The sequence below is a fragment of the Bidens hawaiensis genome, unplaced genomic scaffold, assembly GCF_021521415.1.
Source record: "Bidens hawaiensis isolate Kalapana, Puna unplaced genomic scaffold, B.hawaiensis_p1.1 tig00020651_1, whole genome shotgun sequence".
In the NCBI taxonomy this organism is placed as follows: Eukaryota; Viridiplantae; Streptophyta; class Magnoliopsida; order Asterales; family Asteraceae; genus Bidens; species Bidens hawaiensis.
The window spans coordinates 134365-151933 of NW_027493164.1; the positions used below are offsets into that span (position 1 = coordinate 134365).

Sequence of the window (17569 nt, forward strand, 5' to 3'; positions counted from 1 at the left end):
CAAGATAACATTTTGTTGTTGACTTGGGTCACCTGATGAATATGCTAACACCAAAAAATCCACAGGATAATAAAAATCCTCAACCTTTACAATTACATCTCGCACGATTCCACGGGGAAGTTTATGCGACAAATCTGCCAATACAACCGTGGTCTCAACAGGTTTCAAAGGACCAACGTCATATTGGTCATATAAACCCCCCAGTAGAATGCTTACTCCAGCCCCAAGATCTAGTAACGCCCTAGACGTTTGAAAATCGCCTACTTGATTATTAATTAAGGGCGTTCCATGCCTTCATTTCCACTTGATGGGCCTTGACCCGTTGACCCACTTTGACAGCCACCCCCTTGACCTTGGAACCCTTGATTATTTCCGCCATGAAAATTATCTTGGTTATTATATCGTTGGTGAGGAACATAAATTCCTTGATTTCCTTGAAAGTTCAGGTTGGATTGAGTAGCCGAATTTCCATAACGAAAATTCGGATGATTTCTCAACCCGGGGTGGTAAGTATTGGAATTCATGTTGTAATTCCTACCACCTCCCCCTTAAAGTGCATTCACCTCTTCTACTTGTCCTTGACCAACCTCACATACCTCCAAAGTATGACCCAACTTGTTACAATTCGTACAAACATCAATTACTTGATTGGTGGTTTGTACCCCTCCTTCTTCCACGGCTTGCACTTGTGGTCTACCAATCGCCATTCTTGCTCTTCTTCCAGTTTGGGCCTTTCTCTTCGATGTAACCGCCATTTGGTCCAAATATGCCCAATCATCTTGTTCATAATTGGTACCGAATATACCATTTGTGATCGACCTCAAATCCTGTTAATCCTCGATACTCAACCCCTCATGAAAAGCATTTAACAACTCCCAAAGCGCAATACCATGATGAGGACAATTCTTGATCATCATATTGAAACTCTCAAATGCTTCATGGAACATTTCACCCGATTGTTGTTGAAAGATTCTCAAACTCCTCCTTGCATCATTGGTCTTTTGGACCATGTAAAATTATTCCAAGAATCTTTGTTGCATTTCGGCCCAAGTATAGATGGACGCGGAAGGCAACGAGTAAAACCATCTTTTTTCCTTATCTTCCAACGAAAATTGAAATAAGACCAACTTAACTTCATCCGATGTAAAACCTTGACCCCCAATCGTGTTGCAAATAGAGTCATATGCCTCCAAATGAAAGTATGGTTTCTCCGTTGCTAGACCCTTATACTTTGGTAAATTTTGGAGGGAATTGGTTCTCACTTCAAATGTCCTCCCTAGTTGATTATGAGGAATAACCACCGGATACGGTTTATTAGTAATTATCGGTCAGAAATGAGCTTCAACACCCCTTACAATCTCTCTTGCAGGTCTTTTTAGTACCCCCGTTGGTACTCTTGGTTGACCCATTTGCCTATAAACGGGCCTTGTAGGTGCAAATTGTTGAAACTGTGGTTGGGGCATTTGTTGTTGAAACAGTTGATCTTGTTGTTGCCCTTGTGGTTGAGCTTGTGGTTGTTGAATAATCAGTGGCGATTGAACTTGTTGAACAACAACCGGTTGTGGTGGAGCTTGTTGTTGAACAACCGGTGGTGGTTGTCTATTAATCTCTTGCAACGGTTCCGGTTGTTGCCGTTGACCATAACCAAAATTTCCTGGATTTACCCTTTTGCTTCCATCACCTCCCACGTAGTAACCTTCCACTTCATACCCCTCAAATTCGCTGTCAAACCCATATCTGTATCCGTCACCTTGTGTTCTTGAATGTTGCATGAAAGGTGGGGGTTGATATTGGTAGTTTGATTATGATTGTTGAAAGGTTGGTTGTGGGTTTTGTTGAGATGACGATGCACCAAAGGTAGGAAAAAGGTTGGAAATAGATGACAATGTAGATGATGTTGAGTAAGTGTAATGAGCAGCTATGGGTTCGGTTGTGTGAGTTTGGTTCAATTCGCTTGATGCGGTAGGTATGGTAGTAGTGATAGGTGAAGGTGAAACAGGTGGAGGTGTGGGTGGTAATGGTTGACCCAAAGTGGGAACTGGTGATTCCATGGTGTTGTTCGATGTAGTTGGAGAGCCAAGAAGCTTGTTTTCCCTAAGTAGGACTTGGTTTCTTCGAAGTGTTCGGACAATCTCAGGATCGATAACTAGTGGTGATGACCTGTTAGATATTCTAGTATGCATACACCTGTAGGTACCTGCCCACTAACACAACCAGCGTAAACCTAAAAATAACAAACAATAACTACAATAACTAACACACGTTGCACTACTCACCGGCAGCGGCGCCAAATTTTGACGTGAGGTCGAAGACTCACTCAAAAATAAACCGATTACACAAATTAGATAGTGGTAAGCGGGTGTCGAACACAGAGAGTTTGTGGAAAATGTGTTACTAAGTAGTTATGAAATTTTTCTATATTAAACTAAGTGCAAAACGTAAATTCAAGTATTTGATTTGTTGATTTTGATTAACGAAAATAACTGAAAGCAAATAGACGAGTTTAAAACAATATGAGAAACAATACTCTCCCCCGATTTCAGGTTTTCAATATTGACAATGCTAACTTTTACTTTTGGAATGAACTACATAGAAATAGTTCGTTAGAGTGTGTTTGAAAGTGATAAAAGAGGACTAAGTACTTGGATTATAAAAATGCAAAGTTGTCACTGGATAATCAGTTTATATAGCTAACCCTAATTCTCTTCTAATAAATCTCGATTGCCTATGGCACCGAGAACGGATAGTCAAGAACACGATTTTATACTATTCTAACACTTACAAAACAAACTCACAATCACCATAGCAATACAATCAAATGATCAAATTACTATCCCACAAATAACATAAATGATTCACAAATAGTCAATTGAAACCTTACAATTCGGGAGAGAGCATAAAGAGTACTAGCCACTCATCATTCGGTTCATCATCACATCATTTAAAGTATGTAGATGAATCAGAAATACCAATTCAATGATTACAATCACTAACGTAGAGTTCTTGCACTCCAAAATTCTTCCTTTGGGTGTTTTTAATAGAAGATTTGTGAAAAGACAACCGAAACCGAATAAAAATAATCATGAAATCGGGCAGTTACGGCCCAAACCGTAGCCCACGGTCTACACTGTGGGTCACGGTGTGATATGTGATATGTTAAACCGTGGCCCACTGTATACACCGTGGGTCATGATGACCTCCACGGTGACCTCAGAGGCCACAGTACGGTGGCCTCTATTCCTTTCTCTCATTTGGAACCTGGCTCACGGTCTGGACCGTGAGCCACGGTGGACCTCAGCTACACTCTCTTTTTTTTTCACTTATTTTGATCTTCTTAACTTTCTGGTTCCTTTGATTTCTTTGTTATACATCATAATAGCTCCAGAACCTCCTTTTAACCTGCATTTCACCGCAAACACAGTAGTTATATAATTCCACAAGATAAACCGATTTAATGCATGTTTATTAACGGTCTTAAATCACTTAAGGGTTGTCCAATGGACCACCCGCTAATACGTTATGCATATAAGTTTGTATACATACACAGTACATACATACACGCTTATATACATACACACCACATACATACGCGTTCCATTCATATACGTGACATACCTATATGGTACATACTTACATGCTTACATACATACATATACGCTGCCAATTATACGGCTAATACATATACAGTCGTATACTTATACGTCGTATATGTGCAGTTCAGTCTTCATTTACGTGTTTTGGGGTTTTTCCTTGATTACGACGCCGTCATCCACCGTTAAACACCATTTTTGATCGGAGTTTGATTGTTTATGACCTGGATAGCTTCGGGTGGTCCTTATGCTCGTTTTTGGTTGATTAAACACCTGAATAAAGCTGGATCTATATCCAGACGGCTCATACGGCATCACAGGGTCGCGGGTTGGGTTCTAATAGGTTGGGTCAAGTGATATAAATCATTTCTTAAATTTGGTTGGTCTTGGATCGTTTAATATAGTAGAGTAGAGAGTGTTTGTCTTAAGTGTGTATTTTTGAAGGTGTAGGCTATGGAGTAAATATGGATGGAAATGGAAAGGATTAGGGTTGAAGGGGTGCTTATACTCCTTAAACCCATGGACCTTTGGCACATCTTTCCTTTTTAGATCATAATTAATTAATGCCCACAATCCATATTATCTTATTATTTTATTACTATCTCTACTAACTTAAATTAATTCCTCCAATGAAATTAATATATTAATATTATTCTAGGAAATTTTGGGATGCTACAATGCAATTAACATTATCTGAAAAAACCTTCAACAACGGTTGTGTTTACTCAACACGGGATCGTGTTGAGACTCCTGAGTCAGCCAATAAATACCTTGTCTTTCTTCATTGAAGGAGGATACTTGATCACTTTAAGTACTCAATTAATTCACTTCTCCCACCTCCCTCCACCTCCATTAATAAGGAGATTATCCCATCCATCTTTTGAATATCAAGGAGATTAAGCTCTTGAAAGAAGTTATTAACCTCAAATATTAGTAATCTAAATTGGTTAGATTGTTTCAATTTATTCAGGCTTGTCTCTGTTACTTTGATATATAACACTATGAATATTATTGGATAAACTTTCATGGTACCATCTTGGTTTATAATGATTTTTAACTAAGGCTTAATATATTGGTTAAATATATCATTGGTTTATAAAAAGTAAAGATTATGTTGTAATTATCGTTTGATGAGGAATGTTACATCACCTTTAAAAGAGACACCAAGTGACGATGTTGATAATAAGCCTGGGAACTGCTATTTTTGTGAGGCCTTATTTGATAAAAACACAAATGTTAATATTAATGTGGACCAAACGAAGTATTGGTAGTAAATAATAAACTTTAAAATAGCAACGTTGAAAATGATGTGAAAACGGGTTGTTAAGGCTAATAAACTAAAACTGGTTGGTTACTTGTCAAGTGAGTGGACAACATAATCTATTTTAAACAACTCATGGGTGGTTATTACAAAGTTCTATAATTGTCCAAGAGTTGTGCGGGTTATTACTCGGTAATTCAAAGTTAATCATTTAGAACCCAACTAATTAATTGATATTTTAATTATATCAAAGGTTATCTTTACTAAAATATCAAGGACACATAACTTAGTAATTTAAGGGACTGTTTCATTTTAAAAGTAAGTTACCTCATGAATACTTTATATAAACCAACTTGCTTACATAAAATGATGTTATTGTGGAGGTAATGAAGTTATACATATCTCATTCTTTAACTATCATGTCATAACATGACTTAGGAATAATGTGTTATTCCCAAGCAAGTTTATATCACATGTTTTCCAATTTACTGTTAAACCAGGTTAAGAGGAGCTTTAAACAAGATAGTGCACTTTTATCCTTGATCTTCTTTATAAAAATATAAAAATCCAAAAACGTTGTCTTTAATTTATGCTTTTAAATTCCTTTGAAATTTACATGATAAAACAACACCACTATGATGTTTACTTCCAATTAAAATAAATAGAATGATTTGGTAGTAAAAATTAAACACATGTGTTCGTGTATCGATACTTGATTCTAACCCATACCATACTACATATACGATAGGTACACTTGCCTATTTACGTGTAGTCTAGTTAAGATAAAAATCATTTTATAAACTTAAAAATCGATTTTGTGTGAAACATTTTTTTTATCACTACTTATCCAATCAGCTATCAACTTGAGATGCCAAAATTCTCCACCCGACAACCTATCAATCGCGTATCACAACGGGCTGGGCCTTCCACGTCGCATAGCGCGAACAACAACTAGGTTCTAGAAACCCCGTGTGTCGCGTATTGCGACGGGGTTGATTTGATTCAGTCGCGTAGCGCAACGAGTCATGAAAAACAAACATTTTGATATTTCACAATTTTAGTCCCTGGATTTCAATATTAGGCCAAAATAAGAAATTTAAGGTTTGATAAATGGCTGCACATAGCATAATGACATTAAATAATAAAGAAACAAATATATACTCGGTCGGGTATACAATACAAATTCAAATGACATTAAATGGATGTACTGTGTTATTATATTTTTTATAGTAACGCCAATAACAAACGCGGTCGGGTATACAATACAAATTCAAATACGCAAAATAAAAAATGTTACCGAGAAAAGTTGAACAAGTTCAGTTCGATAAGCGGCCATAGAAAATATTTCTAGGTTCACTAAAAAAATGGTCTATGGCAACCTTTATTTCACAAAAAAAGTTGCATTAGGTGAAGTTGCATTAGACCTAGTGCAACTTTTTTGTTAGATAATGCAACTGTTTCTTTCAAATGCAACCCTTTAAAAGTGTTGCATTTGAAGAAAATAGTTGCGTTATCTAAGAAAAAGGTTGCACTAGATCTAATGCAACTTTACCTAATGTAGCTTTTTTGTGATATAAAGTTTGCCTTAGGTCAATTTTTTTGAAGTGGTTCAATATAGGATTAAATGATATAAACGAAAATGAAAGACTTGGAAAAAATCGGTTCATGGTTTAGTGTTTTAACCTTTGAATGTGTTAGTGCACGGTTTTGTCGTCTCGAGTCTTTGTAATTTATCGTTTGTAATTTATGATTATTATAATGTAAGGGTACTTATGGAAAAACAGTCTGTTTGTTAATGTATAGACTAATTCGTTAAGGACGTTTAACAAATTAGCCAGTTCATTATATGTAAAGCCCACTCGTTAAGAATGTTTAACGAATGGACTGTAATTTGTTATGTATGTTCCCATTCGTCATGGAATGTTGACGAATGGGGGCATAACGAATCACTAATTCATTATGCTTTCCTTTTGTGTCTTATGAGTTAACGAAATGGAGCCAACTCGTTACGGGATGTGTAATGAATTGGTCTCCATCGTCTATTAAGGGTTGTACATACCCTCATAATTTAAGTTTTGAGTTTAATTATACTGAACCTCTGCTCGAATCCTCTCTCACTCAAAATCTTCACTAAAGTATTACTAATATACATATTACAATTACTAATATATATATATATATATTTATCTAATTAAAAGCATATCATAAACTAGATCCCAAGGTATTAGATCTAGTCTGATTATCTATATTGATTAGATTTATACGATTATTACGTGTCCACTAGTGGTATCAGATCTCTTGGACGTTAGATTGCTCTTAATTAAGTGTTATTTATCTGAATTTGAAGCTTATTGATTAAGTTTCTGGTTCGTTTAAGTATTATTGAAATTCCTTTTGAATTTTGGTTTGAATTGGAAGATTATGGATTAAGTTTCGTTCGGATTGTGTTCGGTAAGGTTTGAGAAAAGTGTGTGTGAATTGGATTGTGACTTGAGATTTATTGGATTGGTTATGGATTGTATCTCCAAGTGTACGGAACAGGGGAATAGTTATGTGGTAATTAGTGTTTGATTGATCGATTAGAGTATACGCGATATGTATGGTTGGATTCGTGAGTTGATTACGAGCAGTTTTAGCTATGATTTGGCCAATTTGGTGTTGTATTGAGGTTGTATTACGTGATTTAGTTTGGGTTTTGGTTGATATTGAATATGGGAAATTTCCAAATTTCTGGAAATATCGGTTGAAGATATGAAGATTTGATGATGATTGTAACTCGTTATAGCTGATTCGTTAAACACGTGTTTGATTCGTTAAATAAACCTTAACTGATTTGTGCCACGTGGATAGTTTGTTACAACTGAATAACAAACTAATTCGTTATTCACTACAGACACTTCGTTATCAACTGTAGCTGATTCGTGCTTACTGTTCCCAATTCGTGTTCACTGTTTTGTTACATTTTCATCACTGATTCGTTATCAATTCGCCTATTGATTCGTTCAGTGATTCGTTACTTATTCTTCTTTGATTCGTCATCAAAATTCGTCAATAATTCATTATTGAGTCGTTATACTGATTCATCAGTGATTCGTTGGTGACGTGTCTTTGATTCGTCACTGATTCGTTATAATCTAAATCGTTACTAGTTCGTCAAAATACTATTCCTGATTCGTTATCCAGACATCATCTGATTCGTTAAATTACTATTCTCAATTAGTTATCCATAATTCACTCAGTTTGTTAAGTTCACTGTTTCTAGTTCGTTACTGAAGTTTCACTTTTAACCCTCAAGTTTGGATTTTTCTTAAATTTAAACTTTTTAATTACAATGGCTGGTTTTTATGCGTTGGCATCTGAGAACATACTTATGCAACAAATGTTACATCTAGATGCGGAAATTGGACCCCATTCAAAATGTCCATGACTGATGAAATTCAAAGATTTTGCAAAGTGGGAACCACGGTTTCGAGCACATCTTGAATCTATACATCCCGATTGCTCAAGATGTTTTCATGATGTTTATAATGTCCCAATACTTGGTGATGAGACTACGGGTTTTACTCATAAAGCTTTTTCTCAGTACTCGCAAGAAGAGAAGAGGGCTTTAGAGATCGAGACGAAAGCATATTCAACTCTTACTATGGATTTAACCGATAATATATTCCATCAAGTTGGAAGTATCAAGATTTGTGCTTCATTGTTTTCGCACATTAAAATGAGAAGCATGAGTAGTGTAGAAGAGAGTAAGAAAGTAATATTAAAGTTCCAATTCCGAAACTTTAACTTACTAAAAAGAGAGACTGTTGAGTAAATGCTTACTCGTTTCAATCACTTGATAATTGAGATGATAAGTTAAAGATGGAACCTTCTGAATCTGATAAGATGGATACAGGTAAAGAATCCTTTACCAAGTTCATATTCCACTTTACTGATGGTGTTAAAGAAAAATAATTATTTCAAAAATGAAGATTTAACTTCCTCAGAATTTATGCAAAAGATTGAAGCTAGAGAATATGATTTGAAGTGTCAAAGGTCATCAAAAGAAGTTCAAGACCCATCTTTTTATGGTGGTTGTATCCCTTTAAGTAGCACAACATCTCCAATCATTGCTTTTCTTACTCAAAATGCAAATGTGGGATCAACAACAAATTATAGTGATCCTAATGTTTGCTTTATGGCATATGGATTCATTGATAACTTTGGAGGTTCTAAAACTTCTGTTATAGCAAGTCAATTTTCTGCACCACTTAACGTGAACATGAAAGAGGCTGAACAAAACTTTGCCTTTCTTTGTGCTTTCATGACTTTGTATGAGAACTTGGTTGGTAGCAAAATTTCCACGAGTGAGCTAGACGATGAAGAGTATGACCAAATCGATCCTGATGATTTGGAACTTATGGATCTTAAGTGAGACATGGCAATGATAGTGAGAAAAATGAAGAAGTTCATGTGAAGAACTGGGAAAGATCTACCATCTTTGAACAACAGTGTTGGGTTTGATATGTTAAAAGTCAAGTGCTAAAACTGTCAAGAGTTTGGCCACTTTGCCAAAGAGCGTGGCAAACCAATGAAAGAATACAATGGACCTCGAAGCCAATATAGGAGTTCTGTGAAAAAGGGTAATGATGCTGATAAACCTTTTGGTAGTAAACCTTCTGCTTCGAGATAACAAGCTCTGCTTTCTGCTGATGATGGAACTGATTGGACTCAAAGATTCTTGTGCAACGATAATCAAGCGAACTTTGCTATGTTCGAGATGAATGAGAGCTTTCAAGATGCAAGTGGGAATGGGTTATCATCTGACAATGACACTAAATCTGATTATGATGATTCGTGTCAAATGCAGCCAACCACGTTTGCATGTATGGCCAAGATTGATGAGGTTAGTCCTTCTGCTTCTGATTCTGTTAATTTATCTGCCAATATGCCATGTGTTGATTGTGAAACCATTAAGCCTAGGTTAGAATCGTTGATAGAACATAATGACCTCTTGATGAAAGAAATTGCTTCTCTCAACGATACTTATAGAAAATCATTAGAATCTCAAATGAGATCTAGGGAGAAAACTGAAGCACTATCTATTAGTAACCATGATCTAAAAGTTGAATTGTCGGTCAAAATGACAATTAATGATTAGAAATTTCAGGAAATATTGAAACATCGATCAAAGATAAAAGAAATTGAGAATGAAGTTCTTGAGATTGGGCCAGTTTAGAAATTCATCGTTCTTGCTAAATGAGATTATCGAAGTAACTGGTAAGCAAAAAGATTCGAAAAAGGGTGCAGGTTTTGTTGAAGTACCACCACCGTTTCATAAGGATTATACTTCAAACCCATTTGTGGGAAAATAGTAAACTGTTGTTAATGAACCTTTTGTTGAAGAAATACCTAAACTGGTAAAAACTGATAATGTTAATGCCCAATCGTCAACTCAAAAAAATCATGTTGAAAGTAACAAAGTTTTTGTTGATAATGTTGAGAAAGTTATCATTGAGGATGTGTTTGAACCCGAAGTAATACACAAAGACCAAAACATTCCAAGTTCAAATCACATTCTATGTGAACCTCATGAATTTGAGGAGGCGGTGTGTAACGATTCCGGCAAAAGCAGGTATACCCTAGCCGGTATATACTATTTATGTGTTATTTAATAATGAATATGTGAATTATGATGCGTTTATACGAGTATGTATGATTCATAGTACGAATTATACTCGATTATACAGTTAATCGTATTGGAAATACGATTAACCGATTAACGGTTATTGAAGCCCGAACGAATCGAGGATACATTATAGACGAGATATATGATATTCAGTAATGTTTACGAAGTATTAAAGCTTCGGGATAAGTGAATTAAAGCACAGAAAAAGAATTTCGATTTAATGGTACGCCGGTACGTTAAACGAAACCTTTAATACCAAACCGAGCAAGAGACGATCGATCAAGCCGAAAAAGATGCGCAATTATTAATAATATGATGTTTTAAGTTAATGAAAGTCATGGTTTAAGTTTTTGAAGTTTTTAAATCAGTTTTATATAAATTTCATTTTTAAGCCGAAAAACGACCGTTTTAGCTTCATTTTAAGCCGAATTAAACATTTAACCGGAAAACGAACTGAACCAGATTATCCAAAACATTATCCAGATCTCCGGTATCCAATTGTGTGGCTAAAAATGGAGAGGTGGGTTCCACCCCACCTCCCTCTCTCTCTGGTCGCAACAAAGGGGTGTAACCCCCTTTGCTTTATCATTTTCTTTGTAAACCCTAGCCAACATCCATCAATCCCTCTCAACTTTATGATCCAAAACCGAAAAATTTTAGCAAGAAAACAAGGTAATGATCGTGTTATGTACGTGTTTATGTTCGTTTCTTGAGTTTTCTTGCAAGGAAATGAGGTTTCCAAGTGAAAAAGGGTGAAAACCCGAGATGGAACCGATTCTTGCATGATCAAGTGATGTATACGGGTTATACAAGGGATCTTGGTCCAAGAAAGGAGTTAAACGAACCAAAAACGAATTTTTACGGTTAAATCGTTATTTTTATATCATAACCGAAACCATGAAAGAAATGGCTTGATTGTGGGTGTAACTTGCTTGGTGTGGTGTTATTGTGCTTGTAGGTGTTGTATCTAGTTGTTAGCAAAGGCTAGAAAGCGAGATTCTTGCGATTTGAAGCTAGAAACACAAGTTAGTTTGGTTTTTGTATGGTTTATGTATTTTGGACAGATTGTGATACGTGTAGAGTTAGGTCATGAAATTTTACAGGGATGATCTACACATGAAAATATGAGTTCTGTAAATTTTTGGTAATTTTTGGATAAAGGATGAATATTTGGTGAATTTAGTGCTCGGTTTTGGCCAAAAATGGTGAAAAATAGTTAAATATCATGAAATATTCTGGAAAATTGCAGATAAGCTTTTTATAACATGTATAAGTCACACACAAAATTTTAGGTCCGTTGGAGAAGTCTAAGTAGGCTTTTTGGTTAAACGAGTTCTAGGGTTTTCTAGCTCGGTTTTAGCGAAAATGGCATTTAATAAGGGATTTTGGTTCTGGAAAAATTACAGGGGACTGTGAAGATGGCAGGGGTCATCCAGGAAAAATTTGGGATTTTTCTAAGATCGTTTGGTATTTACGACATATTTAGTGTTTAAATGGTGTTTAAAAATAGATAAATAAATGTTAAATATAAAAATTAATTCTGGAAATATTTTTATAAAATTCCCCACTGTCAAAAAGTGATTTGTGCAAAATTTCAAGATCCGGGATTAAACGGATAATTATTGGTGCAAAAACAAACTTTTAAAGCTTAAAACGCGTAAACCGGTAAAGTTCGCATAAGCGAGCTGACTGGTGTATAAAAAACCTAAAAATGAACTATTTTCATATAATTGAGTTAATCAAGTAAAAATAAATCATCCGAAAATAATTCGGATGATTTGAGTAATTTTTACCCGATTTAACAGTTTCCGGTACGCTAAGGACGGAAACGGGTCCCGCGATCAATCGGGGCGTCTAAACCGAGCTCTAATTTCACATCTTTAATTAAATTACCAATCAACCACTATTTTCGGGTCGTGTGTGACCAAACTCATTTTTGAAACATAAAAAAAGATAACCGTGCTAGGCACGCAAAACAGGGAAAACAAACCATTAGTAATTTTGACTAGGGAACTCTAAACGATATCACAATCTGAGTCCTGAGAAGTGTTGCTGGGTTAACATTGCCCTCGGAACGGTTACAGTACTGGGTTAACGGTGTCCCCAGATGTACCGGTTAACACGGTTAAAGTTATGTTAATAGTGATTGTATAGTAACGAACTTAGGGATCGTATTACAGATCCGGACTAGTAGCTGGTGTACTGTGATACCTAACTGCCTACGATAAGGTGAGTTTCACGAGCCCCTTTTTCTGAATAGTTTTCAAATATTTTCCCGGGGTAGAAAGCATGTTACTAATAAAATGTTTAAGTACATACTGAACACATGGATTTGCGTGTATTTATAAATATTTGATTATACGGGAATCGTACGGAATGGGTACAGTACTGGGTTAACAGTGTCCCCAGATGTCCCTAGAAGTGTTTCTGGGTTAACATTGTCCCCGGAATGAGTACTGTACTGGGTTAACAGTGTCCCCAGACAGAGGTTTCGCTGTGGGCTCAGCATAATTACATCGCTAATATATGATTTATCATAATGATTTGCCAATGTTTACTTAAATTAGTGAAACTCACCAACTATTCGTAGTTGACCCGTTTTCTTTACATGCTTTCCAGGTACTCCCAAACTGGAATAAGTGCTACATGCTTGATGATGCGTGCTATTTGTGGAAGTTTAGTGATCATTTTGTTTTAAATATGATAATGTAATGTTGGTAAAACTTATGTGTTATCGCCTAGACGGGAACTAAACTCGGAACATTGTATTATGATGTAAATTAATGTAGTGGTGTTTTCTTTATAAGCAATGCTGTTGATATCAGATGTGTCTGTTGCATCCCGTTTACGTTTCCGCTGCGATTTCGGGGTGTTACACGGTGTATGGCTCAAGCACATCTCAGGTGAAGAAGGAGAAAACAGTTAAACCAGTTAAGGCTAAGAAATCAGAAAAGCCTAAGCCATCAACTGGTCTAGTAATTAAGTTGAAAGGGATCAAAAAGGTGTTCACTGAGAAAGACATCCCACTTAATTTAATCAAGCCCGAATTGATTGAAAGTGTCTTTCACAATGAAACTTCTAAATTACAAGACCTTGTAAACAGGTTTGTGAACTCCAAGACATCAAATGTGATAGATCCTTTAATAAAAGCTAAAAATGTGTTAAAATCTACTAAGAAAGTTCAGTTTGTTAAATCAAATGGAACTGACACCTTACAGAGCTTTCCAAACTGTTCAAACCTTGATTTCTACATGAAAATTAAATCTATGACATTTGATAACTTGGACAAAGATCCAATTGCTGGTGTTTATCATAAACCTTCGGCTGCACAAGTTTCTGCTAAACTGTTACGAGAACGTGTTGACATGAGAACATGTTTTCTCTGTGGTGAACAAGGTCATGTAGTCAGAAATTGTCGCATGAAGAAATCCAAAAATCTTTATCAATTTATCAAGGAACAATCCAAACCCGTTCATGTGATGAAGGATATTTTTAGAAGACCGATGTCTTTTGATGATGAAACCCATATTATGTTTTCTGATGTGAATCCTCGTATGGTGGTTCACGTTAATGATAATTCAAGTAATTTAAAGCTCAAATTCGTTTCTATGGAACCAATTTGCAAAAATGTGAATACAAATATAGTTCAAGCTGCATACTTGAGATGAAATTCGAAACGACCTGTGACTTATTCACAAGCAGCTAAACCACATTTGGATTCACTAAATGTTAAGACTTCAAGAGAAACTCAAGAGGTGCCCAAGACTGAGGCCTAGGCTGCCTTTTTGAACTGATCATTTTTCTTTCATGTGCAGAGCACATCCAAGACTGTTTCTGGTGAAAACTGGATAATGGATAGTGGATGCTCTCGTCATATTATCGGCAACATCAACCTCTTAACAAATGCCAAAAATATACAAGGAGGGTATGTGGCATTTGCTGGTAATTTGGGTGGTATGATCACTAAGGAAGGTGATGTGTCAAAGGGAAGCATCACGTTTGAAAAAGATAATTATTGTGATAAAGTAGATCACAATTTGTTGAGTTGTCACAAATTTGTGATAAGAAATACACAACAGTATTTAATGATAAGGAGTGCATAATACTGAAACCAGGATACGTCATTCCCAAAGATATGGTAGTTATGCGATCTCCTCGATCAAATGATATTTATGTGTTAAACATGACTTCTAAAGTATCAACTTCTGTAGAAACGTGTTTTGTTTCTAAGGCAACAGAAAAAGACACGGTCTGTGGCACAGAAGAATGGGCCATATTCATGTTAGGAAAATGAATTATTTAATGGCAAATAACCTGGTTGATGTGTTTCCTTGAAACATTTTAAATTATCTGACCACTGTGTTTCTTGTAAAAAGGGCAAACAGAAGATGAAGTCTCACCCATTTAAATTAATCAATACCATTGATACTCCATTGGAACGACTTCATATGGATTTGTTTGGTCTTGTGAATCGTGCGATTATTGCTGGCGATTGGTATTGTATAGTTGTCACTGATGATTATTCAAGATATTCATGGGTATTATTTATGACTTCAAAAGATCAAACACCCATTCTGGTTCAAAATTTAATCACTAAGATTGAATCACTATACAAACTAAAAGTTAGATATATTCGAAGTGATAATGGTATGGAGTTTAAAAATAATGTATTAGATTTTTTTTTGCATTCAAAAAGGAATTCATCGAGAATATAGTGCTCCTTATGTACCACAACAGAATGGGGTCGCTGAAAGGAAAATTAGAACATAGATTGAAGCTGCAAGAACAATGCTCGCAGATTCTAAGCTTCCCGTTCAATTCTAGAAGGGGGCTGTGAATACTGCTTGCTACAGGCTCAATCGTGTTTGGCTATGAAGAAGCTTCAAAAGATGAGTTATGACCTTCTGAACAAGCCTAAGACTAACTTAAAGTAATTGGAACCTTTTGGGTGTCCTTGTACTATGTTGAAGAAAGATGCGGGGAAATTTGATGAAAAAACAATTGAAGGTTACTTTTTAGGTTACGCATCACCTAAGAAATGTGTATTTAACTTTACCTCGAGTTGTGTAGAGGAGTGGTACCATGTTGATTGCCAAAGATATACCACACCTCCTCAATGTAAAAGGACCTGATTGGATGTTCGACTATGAGAGTTTATTTAATTCATTCACTCAAATAGTTGAACAACCAGATGAAGACTTGGTGCGTGCTTATCTAGAAGATCAATACTTACCTCCGAGATCTTCTGTTTCTAATTATGATGAAGCTCCTCAAGATGATCTTCCTGATACATTAGATGTGATTTCTATCTCATCGGATCTCATCGGATGATGGTCATTTTGTTGATTCCTCCTCGGCTCCATTTCCTGAAAAACATGAGATTGGTGAATCGTCTCATGATGCTGAGGAGAATCTAACTAACTTATCTAACAATGTTGTTGTATCTGAGAATCCTACTCTTCGAATTCATGCTTATCATCCACCGGACAACATCATTGGTGATATTGACGTAGGTGTGCAAACACGTCATCAAGTTGCTACTTCAAATGATTCTAACATATTGCGTGCGTACGCGGATATGTATTCCTCGGGAATCATGAATCTCGCAAAATACACTTGCTTCCTATCTCAAGTATAACCAACAAATGTTCGTATGGCACTTGAAGATCTATCTTGGGTAGAAGCGATGCAGGAAGAGTTGCAACGGTTTAATCGACTGGGTGTATGGGATCTCATTAACAAACACGTTAGAGTTAAGAAGCCAAACCTTACGAAGTGGGTATTTAAATGCAAGAAGGAAGATTGTGGTGTGATCGTAAGAAACAAAGAAACATTAGTGGTTCAAGGCTTTCATCAGCAAGAGGGCATAGATTATACTAAAGTATATGCTCCAGTTGCACGATTGGAAGCAATACAAATATTTTTGGCTTATGCGGCTTACAAGAATATTAAGGTGTATCAGATGGATGTAAAAAGTGCATTTTACAACGGAGAATTATATGATGAAGTGTTTGTTTTGCAGCCTCCTGGTTTTGAAGATCCAGACTATCCGGACCGAGTTTAACGATTGAACAAGGCCCTGTATGGTCTACACCAAGCCCCGAGAGCTTGGTACGACACACTTGTTAGCCATCTTACTGATAATGGCTTCAAGCGAGGAACAGTAGACTTCACTTTATTTTATAAGAATGTTGTTGATGATCTGCTCCTTGTCCAGATATATGTCCATGACATCATATTTTGCTCAACAAATGCCAAGTTATGTATGGGATCGAGAAGTAAATTTAAACAAAGTTTGAAATGAGCTCGACGGGGGAGATGAACTTCTTTTTAGGGTTACAGGTTCATCAGTCTGACAGGGGAATCTTCATTCATCAGACGAAGTACGTGAACGATGTCTTGAGCCAATTCAAGATAACTGCCGGAAAAATCCCTTCAACACCTCTTCCCGTAGGTCACAATTTGTCACCAGACGAATTGGAGGATGCCGTAGATCCTACCCTTTACCGAGCGATGATAGGTTCATTAATGTATTTAACTGCTTCTCGTCCTATCATAATGTTTGCAGTTTGTTTGTGTGCTTGGTACCAATCAAGTCCCCGAGTGACTCACCTGGTAGCAGTTAAACGTATATTTCACTATCTGAAGGGTAATCCTGACACCGTGTTATGGTATCCCAAGGATGATAGTTTTGAATTCACTGTGTTTTCCGATTCGGATTATGGAGGATGCAAGATCAACTTTAATTCGACCACAACAGGTTATCAATTCCTAGGAAGCCGGCTTGTTTTCTAGCAGTGTAAGAAGCAGACAACGGTCTCCACTTCACCTTGAGTTTCTGTTCACAGGTTCTTTGTATCTAGCAACACTTGCGGGATTACAGTTTGAAGTTTCTTACTACTCCCATCTATATTGATAACTCTGCTACTATAAGTATCACCAAAAATCCCGTGCAACACTCAAAAACTAAACATATCGAAATTCGAAATCATTTTATACGGGATTGTTTTGAAAAGAATTTAATTGACATTGAGAAAGTGCACACTGATT

General features: G+C 36.2%; 1 non-coding gene across 1 annotated transcript; it reads left to right on the forward strand.

The window, feature by feature from the left end:
• The first annotated feature begins 885 nt into the window (after nt 1-885).
• LOC143561294 (small nucleolar RNA R71) lies at nt 886-994 on the forward strand. The gene has a single exon (XR_013140282.1). It is a non-coding gene; the product is annotated as a small nucleolar RNA R71 (small nucleolar RNA).
• Nucleotides 995-17569: the final 16575 nt, after the last annotated feature.